The sequence below is a fragment of the Priapulus caudatus genome, unplaced genomic scaffold (genome assembly GCF_000485595.1).
Source record: "Priapulus caudatus unplaced genomic scaffold, Priapulus_caudatus-5.0.1 Scaffold715, whole genome shotgun sequence".
Taxonomy (NCBI): Eukaryota; Metazoa; Priapulida; class Priapulimorpha; order Priapulimorphida; family Priapulidae; genus Priapulus; species Priapulus caudatus.
The window spans coordinates 194,237-202,780 of NW_014577776.1; positions in this window are offsets into that span (position 1 = coordinate 194,237).

The window sequence follows — 8,544 nt, forward strand, 5'->3', positions numbered from 1 at the left end:
CATAACTGTCTCAGCGTTCACATAACTGCCTCAGCGCTCATGCATCTGTCTCAGCATTCAAGAAACTGCCTCAAGGTCCATACGACTGTCTCAGTGTTCACACAACTGACACGTCGTCGTTCAGACGCCAACTGCGCATTTCCCGCAGCAGCAGCCGCACAAGCCAACTGAGGAGATAGCAGCGCTTTACGCGTCGTGTTCAAGAGAAGATGGCTGCGCGTCGGTTAGAAATCGTCTTGTCGCATTCCTCGCAATGGTTTCTCCGCCTGGCGGGGTCGGCAGTAAAGGAGAGGGAGTGTAGAGCAGATTTGACCCGAACCGACAACTAGAGACATGCAGTTAGAGATAGAGGTTTATAAACAAATCTGCTCAATGAGGCATCGACATCACGTGATCACAATATATTAATAGAATCTCATCGATCGGAGAGACTGCGTGTAGAGAGGGAGAGAGGGGAGAGAAAGAGAAAACCCGTACGAGAGAGAGAGAGCGCGCGCGAGAGAGAGAGAGAGCGCGAGAGAGAGAAAGCTGGAGGGCGAGAGAAAAGGCTAGAGAGAGAGCGAGAGAGAAAGACAGAGAGAGAGGGAGAGAGAGAAAGAAAGAAAGGAAGAGAGAGAGAGAGAGAGAGAGAGAGAGAGAGAGAGAGAAAAAGAGAATGAGAGCGAGAGAGATCCTATCTGATCATGCACGTAAACCTGCTAATCTGTATACGGAACGTGTGTGCGACTGTCGACTAGACTGACTTCCAAATTTCCTGTGGCAGCCACGCACCTAATTCTTAACAACCTATGTAGAGTCAGTCTAACTGTCGAACAGGAATGTAGCGAAACGCGCTGGTGAAGTCGCCATGGGAAACATTGCAGCTAGCGATACAAAAAAAAGATAAGAAAAACACAATACTGCGTTTCTTTGAGAGGAAAATCCGAGTTATCCCACACGCTGACACCGTATGACACGGTGATTCGCTCTCGCTCTCTCCTCTCTCTTTCTCTTCCACTCTCTCTCTCTCTCACACACTCTCTTTCGCTCTCTCTCACTCTTGCTCTTTCTCTTTCCCTCTCGCTTTCTCTCCCTCTCCCTCTCTCTCTCACACACCCTCTCCTGCTCTCTCTCACTCTCTCTCCCTCTCTCTCCCTCTTGTTCGTTCTTCCTTTCTCTGCTACCGAATTAGTAGCGTCGTGATCCATCAAAACCGTAAGCGGTGCCCGTTGCTCCCGCAGCAAGGTACGTACACGTTTCATCGATCGCGTTCGTGTATTAATTGCTGTGAGTGCGTATTTGATAGAGTATTTGCGTAGGATGTTTGCGCATCCGACCGAAGGGCAGAGCTAGACTCACATTGACGATTCCATGAGAATCGCCAAGGCGACTTAAATAGCTCAACGCGATGAGGAGAAAAACAGCGAGAAAGAGAGAAGGAGAAGAAGAAGAAGAAGAAGAATAAGAAGCAAAAGAAGAGAGAGAGAGAGAGAGAGAGAGAGAGAGACAGAGAAACAGTGAGAAAGAGCGCGCGAGTGATGAAAAGAAAGGAAGACAGAAAGAGAGAGAGAGAGAGAGATAAAGAGAAAGAGGGACAGAGAAAGAGAGAAGAGAGAGAGAGAGAGAGAGAGAGAGAGATAAAAAAGAATCAGAGAAAAAGTGATAGATGGGAGAAGATATATTATAGAGAGAGAGAGAGAGAAAGAGAGAGAGAGAGAGAGAGAGAGAGGAGAGAGAGAGAAATAGAGAGAGGGGAGAGAGAGAGATAAAAGAAAGAGAGAGACTAAGAGAGAAATGTGGGGGGACAGATAGCAAGAGTGAGAGAGAAAGAGGGAAAGAGAGAGAGAGAGACTTGTCAACCCACGCGCTATCTAATCTCACGAGTCAATAAAACTGCGTTCGCCACCGGGCAGACTAGATGGCGCATAGACTGATCAGACTCCGTTTTACGGTCAGCCCTGTCTTAGCGATCATCGCTATAGCATGCACCGACACATGTATATAAAGGACACACGAGACATTTTATTTGGGCGGTATATTGCAACGAAACTACCTATAAAGAGCCGACGCATGTTTATAAATAATACTTTTGGCGTTTTCTTTTCAGTGGCCCTCATATTATACAGTTTTGACTGTGTATCCATTATTGGTGGTGTTAAGGTACTCGACCTACGCGTCCAGTTACGCTGCTAATGTCTGCAGGAAATAAATATATTCTCGGCTGATCCACGCATCACCTACTATACTATCGTGTTATACCAATGCCTGCGATGGCAACCATGCGAGATCGTCAAAAAATCAACAAATAACCAAATACGAAACGCGATTTTTCTCTCGCGCAAATTAAGTCCATTCCCTTCCCGTAACTTTGTTTTGAATTCGCTAACCTCCGCCGTTTAATAAGTTTAATAAATTCGCTATACGAGCTGCCGCGGCGACACCCGGTGATCACGTGACGTGTGAACAGCGCCTGACCGCCGAGTGTCGCCTCGATCGATCGCTCGCTCGAGTCGAGCGAAGAGCAACCATGGGAGCAACTAATTATTATCGTCGGCAATTCTCCGAGGAGCGTCAGTATTTCGCGCGCGATTTGCCGTTCGCATGCGCGCTCGGGGAAGGCGCAGTGGCGATATGCTGGACGAGTGAGGGCCCCGCGACGACCGTGATTACCTACTTTGGGGACGTGGCCAATTAGCACTGCGCTAATCGAAGACACGTGATAAACCAGTCGCTGTGAACCGATCGTGTGCATTCGTGCGTGCGCGTGTGCGTGAGTGCGTGAGTGCGCGTGTGCGTGAGTGCGTGAGTACGCGTGTACATACGTGAGTAGGCCTACGCGCGTGTGTATGCGTGCGTCTGTGTGCGTGTGTTATATTTTAAAAGCTAACGTTCTGTATACATTCAATTTGTATCAAATGAAATGTCACAACGAACTCATTTGGTTTCCAGCATAAAGTTCATGCATTCGCGACCATCCAGGAATTATTCGCGAAACAATTCGTTAAAATAATGACGTTTTCATCACACATAATAGATTCATCAGTGATACTCACCGACCGAGCCCAGCCCGCTGGCTACGTAATGGGCCGTTACTAATTATTAATGCATGCAGCTTTCACGCACGGCATCCGCGAAGATAACTTGAAATTAGGCTTTGGAACTTAACACCTAAGGTGCAAAGCTGTGTCGTCCTTGCGCCGCTTCAATAACGCTGTGAGAACTTGCATCTGCTCTAGTTTCGTGATGAGTGATCGTTCATTGTAGATCACACGAGTGCGGTGAACCACGGCCCGAAAACAATCGTATGAATAATGATACACATTTCATCCCAACAACCAACAACCAAGTTATCATATACCCAGAGTTTGTGTACTGCAGTAACTTACATTAGAGTACAGATAAAAATGTGTGCTTGGATATTCGCGCGTATCTATCGAAATCAGGACATACATTACTCGTAATGGCGCTACTCTACAAATATATGCAGGTTGGTTATATTCCGTCTCAACAGATGGCGCGACGAACTTGCATGCCATTGAACATTCATTACCCCGTACAGTAGGAGTATTTGTGCTTGCCAAAAGCCTTAATTCTGATTAAAACTGGTCATTTAAATTAGAAATCATATAATGACCACCGCTGTTATATGAAGAATGTTCACTCCACTGTCTCACTTGAATCATTACAAGGTGCAAGCGTACTAAAGCATTTCAGTGTTGTTATTACTCAGGCATATAGGCAAAGAAATGTTGCCATCCACTTTCCCAAGAATTTGCCAATGCTATACAATCACGGAGTCTCGATGTCAAAGATATTGAATATTTATTAAATATACGTGATAACACATTCGTTAATAATAACTGCAGCGTTGCAACATTTCTCCCCCTCGTGGTCATCTTGTGGCGTCATGATCATATAGAGGTCAATCAATGATCGTGGTCGTGATTGATTGATTACGCGTGTGTGCAGGGTGAGGCTATTTCGGGAGACGGAGCGCCCTGGGTTCGGGCAGGTAAACCGGCAGCGAAACGATCGCTAGTTGACCGAAAGAGCCGCGTAGATATATGGTCCATCCATGCCAAGTCTATCAGCGAAAACTGAGTGGAACAGACCCCTTCGATCTTGCGGTCTCGTGCAAAACCGCCGGCTTATATATGCAATCAAAGGCATATATAAGCTTTCCGAATTGCCGCGGTTGTTTCAACGACGACCGGTGTGGTGAGTGAAGCTAACGAGTCTCAAGCACACTAGTCACGTTAGTCACAGTCAGATTATCACATATATACTCATATACTATATATATATATATATATATATAATATATATATAAAATATATATAAGTATAAATATAGTAGTATATTTTTTATTGCAGTAATCTAGCTATAACGTGTTTCATGCTGAAGTCCCCCAGATTATCATCATCAATCTCACATCTGAATACTCTATACTATCGTAACCCGTAACATATCATAATATATATATATATATATATATATAGTATATATATATATTATATATATATATATATAATATATCAGTTCGTAGCTAAATGCATAATTTAGCGTCATACTGAGTAACTAGACATTCCAGCGGAGGGAAGCCGCCGACATTATACGGAGCCTATCTGCTTTTCCTAATTTGACGGAATTAAAAAAAAACGATAGAAACCTTGCGTAGCTTGTCCGTCTCATACTCGCACCCATTATAGGTCTACGGTCCGCAGTTTCCCTATTGCTTCTGCACAAATCGATTTACGTTAATACCCCAAGCAGCCAATCGATTCGAACAATACGCTCGCCAATACTGCCAGGGCGGGAGAAATGAAATAAGGGCGTAAGCCAAACAAATGCGACGAACGCAGGGGCCGACTCAAATGTGGGAAAGCCAGTGGTCACCTACTCCCGGGGCTTCCAGCCTCTGGGAAGGTACAGCGTCTAGCGTTTTTTCCCCACCCCAATAGCGCGTATTTGATTCCCCAAAGTCGAGGAATAACTTACAAACACCCGATCAACCTCCACTGGCTCCCAGATGTGGCCGGGCCACGTGCCACACCATAACTGTTGGCTTATACAGCCTACGACAAGTGGCGGAGACGTGGTTGTAGAGGAGTTGGGAGCAAGCAGCCAACAGATGTCGTTCATCATGTCTTGGATTCGTCCGTCCATCGAATTCTCTAGTGATGGTCAAATGATTCGCAGGACGGTCAGCGTCAACAACTGCGACCGCGGAAGAGCGAAGGCGCGACAATGTAAGTCCCGGCTACCGGAGCCAATAAGAGCTTAAGCAAGGTAAGCAGGTAAGCAGGCGTAAGGGCAGGGTAAAGCAGGGTAAGCCAGCGTCAAGCAAGGAGGGTGAAGGCCCAAGGTAAGAGGGGTAAAACAAAAGGTAAAGGGCAGGTAAAGTCAAAGGGTAAGCATTGAGGGGTAAACAGGGTAACAAAGGGTAAGCAAGGGTTAATGCAGGTAATCTAGGGGTTAAAGCTATGTTTGGTAAGCATGGGTAAGCAGGGTAAGGCAGGGTAGTTTCAGTGGTTAATCCAGTGGTTAAGCTAGTTGGGGTAAGCAGGGGTATTTAGTTTTCAGGGTAAGCAGGGTATACAAGCGTAAGCGGGTAAGCAGCGGTAGCATGTTTATATCTATTTTATATCAATTATATTGCCAGGGTAAAGAGCCCGTAAGCAGGGGTAAACAGGGGTAAGTCAAGCGGTAAGCCCGGATAAACGCAGGGGTAAACATTCCCGTAAGCAAGCTAATGCAGGGTAAAAGCAAGCGTAAGCAGGGGTTATGACGCATTTGGGTAACCAGCGTAAGGCAGGGGTAAAGCAGGTAAGGGAGTGGGTAAAAAGCAAGGAAAAATAAGCAGCGGTATAGCCAAAGGGTAAATGCCCTTAGGCGTAAGTCAGGGTAAGCAAGGATAAAAGCCAAGCGGTAAAGCAGCGGAAAGCACGCCGTAGAAGCCAGGTAAGCAGGTAAAGCCAGGGTAACAGGTAAGCAGCGGTAAAAGCAAGGGTAGTCAGGGGGTAAGCAGCGTAAGCAGGGTAAGCAGCTGGCTATTGAGAGTTGGAAGCTTCCCGCCAATAAATAGACGCAAAAAGTTCCCGTGGCTGTCGTAAATTCATTCTCACCCACTTACGGATACAGCTCAGGTGCAACTTGAAACCTTCAGGGCTTTAGAGCTCCCGTATTAGAAGACATATTAGTGTATGCTATAGTTTTCGAAACTAAAAAACCCATATAAATAACCGCAGGAGTAAATAAAAACAAATTCCCCCATCGTATTAGAAAATATATTTAGCTTTTACTACAAAGCTAACAAAGTGAAGTTGTTTTATACGATGGGAAATAGAAAAGTAAATGCAAGGAAAATGACTACACCGCTCTGTCTACTGACTGTTGCTACTGACTATAAAAGAAACGCAATTATATGTGTGTGCATGTTCCTTCCGCCCCTCTTTTGCATGTATGTTTATCATCGCGATTAAATTGATGCTAGGCGCAGTGTTAATAGTATCAAGAGTACATTTCTGACTAACCGTCTACAAAGATGCGATGTTAGTCAGATAAAATTCCTGGAAATGGAGCAGAGCGCATGCAGCGAGACGCAGCGAGCTAGAGGTAATTATGAGCTATAGAGGTGTGCTTGTGCGTGTCCGAGTACCACTTTTTATTCACAATAAAAAATCTAAAAAGCAATTTTCTGTATTTTTGCACTGTTCCTTTTATTCTATCTTCTATTCTTCTAATCTAAGACAACCATTTCCGCGCACCCACATGTCTAGCGCCTATATTATTATTGTTTTTGTTATTATTATTATGCCAACTTGGATAAAGTCATACCCGAAATATTCCAAAAATCGACTGAAAATCTTGGAGAATGTTAAAATCGAACTAGCGAGACCAAAATACGCTTTCTATTTTCTGAGACGCACTCTGAAAATGACAAGAAACGCGCGCGGGTCATGTGTGCGTCCAAGTTCTTTTTGTCCGCTGTTCGCACTTTACCTTTCGTTGTCCTAACTGTGACGCACGCGTTGAGCTATGGGAAAGCACACGCTGGCCCCGTTAGTGGCTTCTCGCTACGAACGCACTAACCCAGCAGTTATTCGAGCGAATAACGCGTCATAGCATAATTAGCGAACCATGCGTTCGCGGAATTCACTGCTTTTACTCGGTTTTCTATCACCACGCGGCCTTTGCGGTCGGCATAATGCGGATTTTACGCAGTTTTTTTTTGCCATAATATGTTAATAGCACGAGAATTTCGAAAACGGTTCTTTCGAAGAACATTAAACCCGCATTTTGACAGTTGTTGCTCAAACGTTTGTTTTTGTTACAATGCTCGAATACGCAATTACTGCGAGGGGGCGTTGCTAACTTATTTCGTCCGATGGGAAGCCGCGAGCGGTTTGTGCTCTGGGCAGTTTACGGAGAGTAGTTAGTAGCCGCGGTAACATTCGACCACGCGATAGTATCTATATTGTTCCGGGTGGGGCAACTGCCACTCCCTTTGCCCTCTCAGCAGTCCCGCTAGCCACGAACCTGCGCGAGAATAGTGAGTTACTACAGCACTGCGCGAGGGCGAACAAAGTATAATATATATATATAAATATACATATACACACACACATATATATATATATATATATAAGTAATTAGCTTATAACGTGTTTCATGCTGAGTCAGATTATCACATAATACTCACATCTATATCTATATATCGTACGTAACATATATATATCATTCGTACGTAAACATATTACGTCATACTGAGTAACTAGACATTCACGGAGGGAACCCGACATTATACGGAGCCTAATCTGTTTTCCTAATTTGACGAATTAAAAAAACGATGAGAAACCTTGCGTAGCTTGTCGTCTCATATCGCACCCATTATAGGTCTACGTCGCAGTTTCATTTCTCCTGCACAAATCGCAGAGTAATACAAGCAGCAATCGATTCGAAATACGCTCCAAAATCCAGGGTCGGGAGAAATGAAATAAGCGTAGCCAATGCGACGAACGCAGTGCCGACGCGAAATGGTGGGAAACCAGTGTCACTACTCCGGGGCTCCAGCTCTGAAGGTACACGTTAGCGTTTTTTCCACATAGCGCGTATTTGATTCCCCAAAGTCGAGAATAATTACAACACATCAACTCCACTGGCTCCAGATGTGGCCCCCACGTGCACACAACTGTTGCGTATACAGCTACGACAAGTGCCGGAAGTGTTGGTAGAGAGCTGGGAGCAGCAGCAACAATTCTTCATCACGGGTATGTCCCGTCCATCGATTCCTCTGAGTGGATGTCAATGATTCGAGGACGGGTCAGCGTCAACACTGCGACGCGAAGAGCGAAGGGCGAATGTAAGCTGGCTACCGAGCAATAAGCAGCGTAAGCAGGGTAAGCAGGGTAAGCAGGGTAAGCAGGGTAAGCAGCGTAAGCAGCGTAAGCAGCGTAAGCAGCGTAAGCAGCGTAAGCAGGGTAAGCAGGGTAAGCAGCGTAAGCAGCGTAAGCAGCGTAAGCAGCGTAAGCAGCGTAAGCAGGGTAAGCAGGGTAAGCAGCGTAA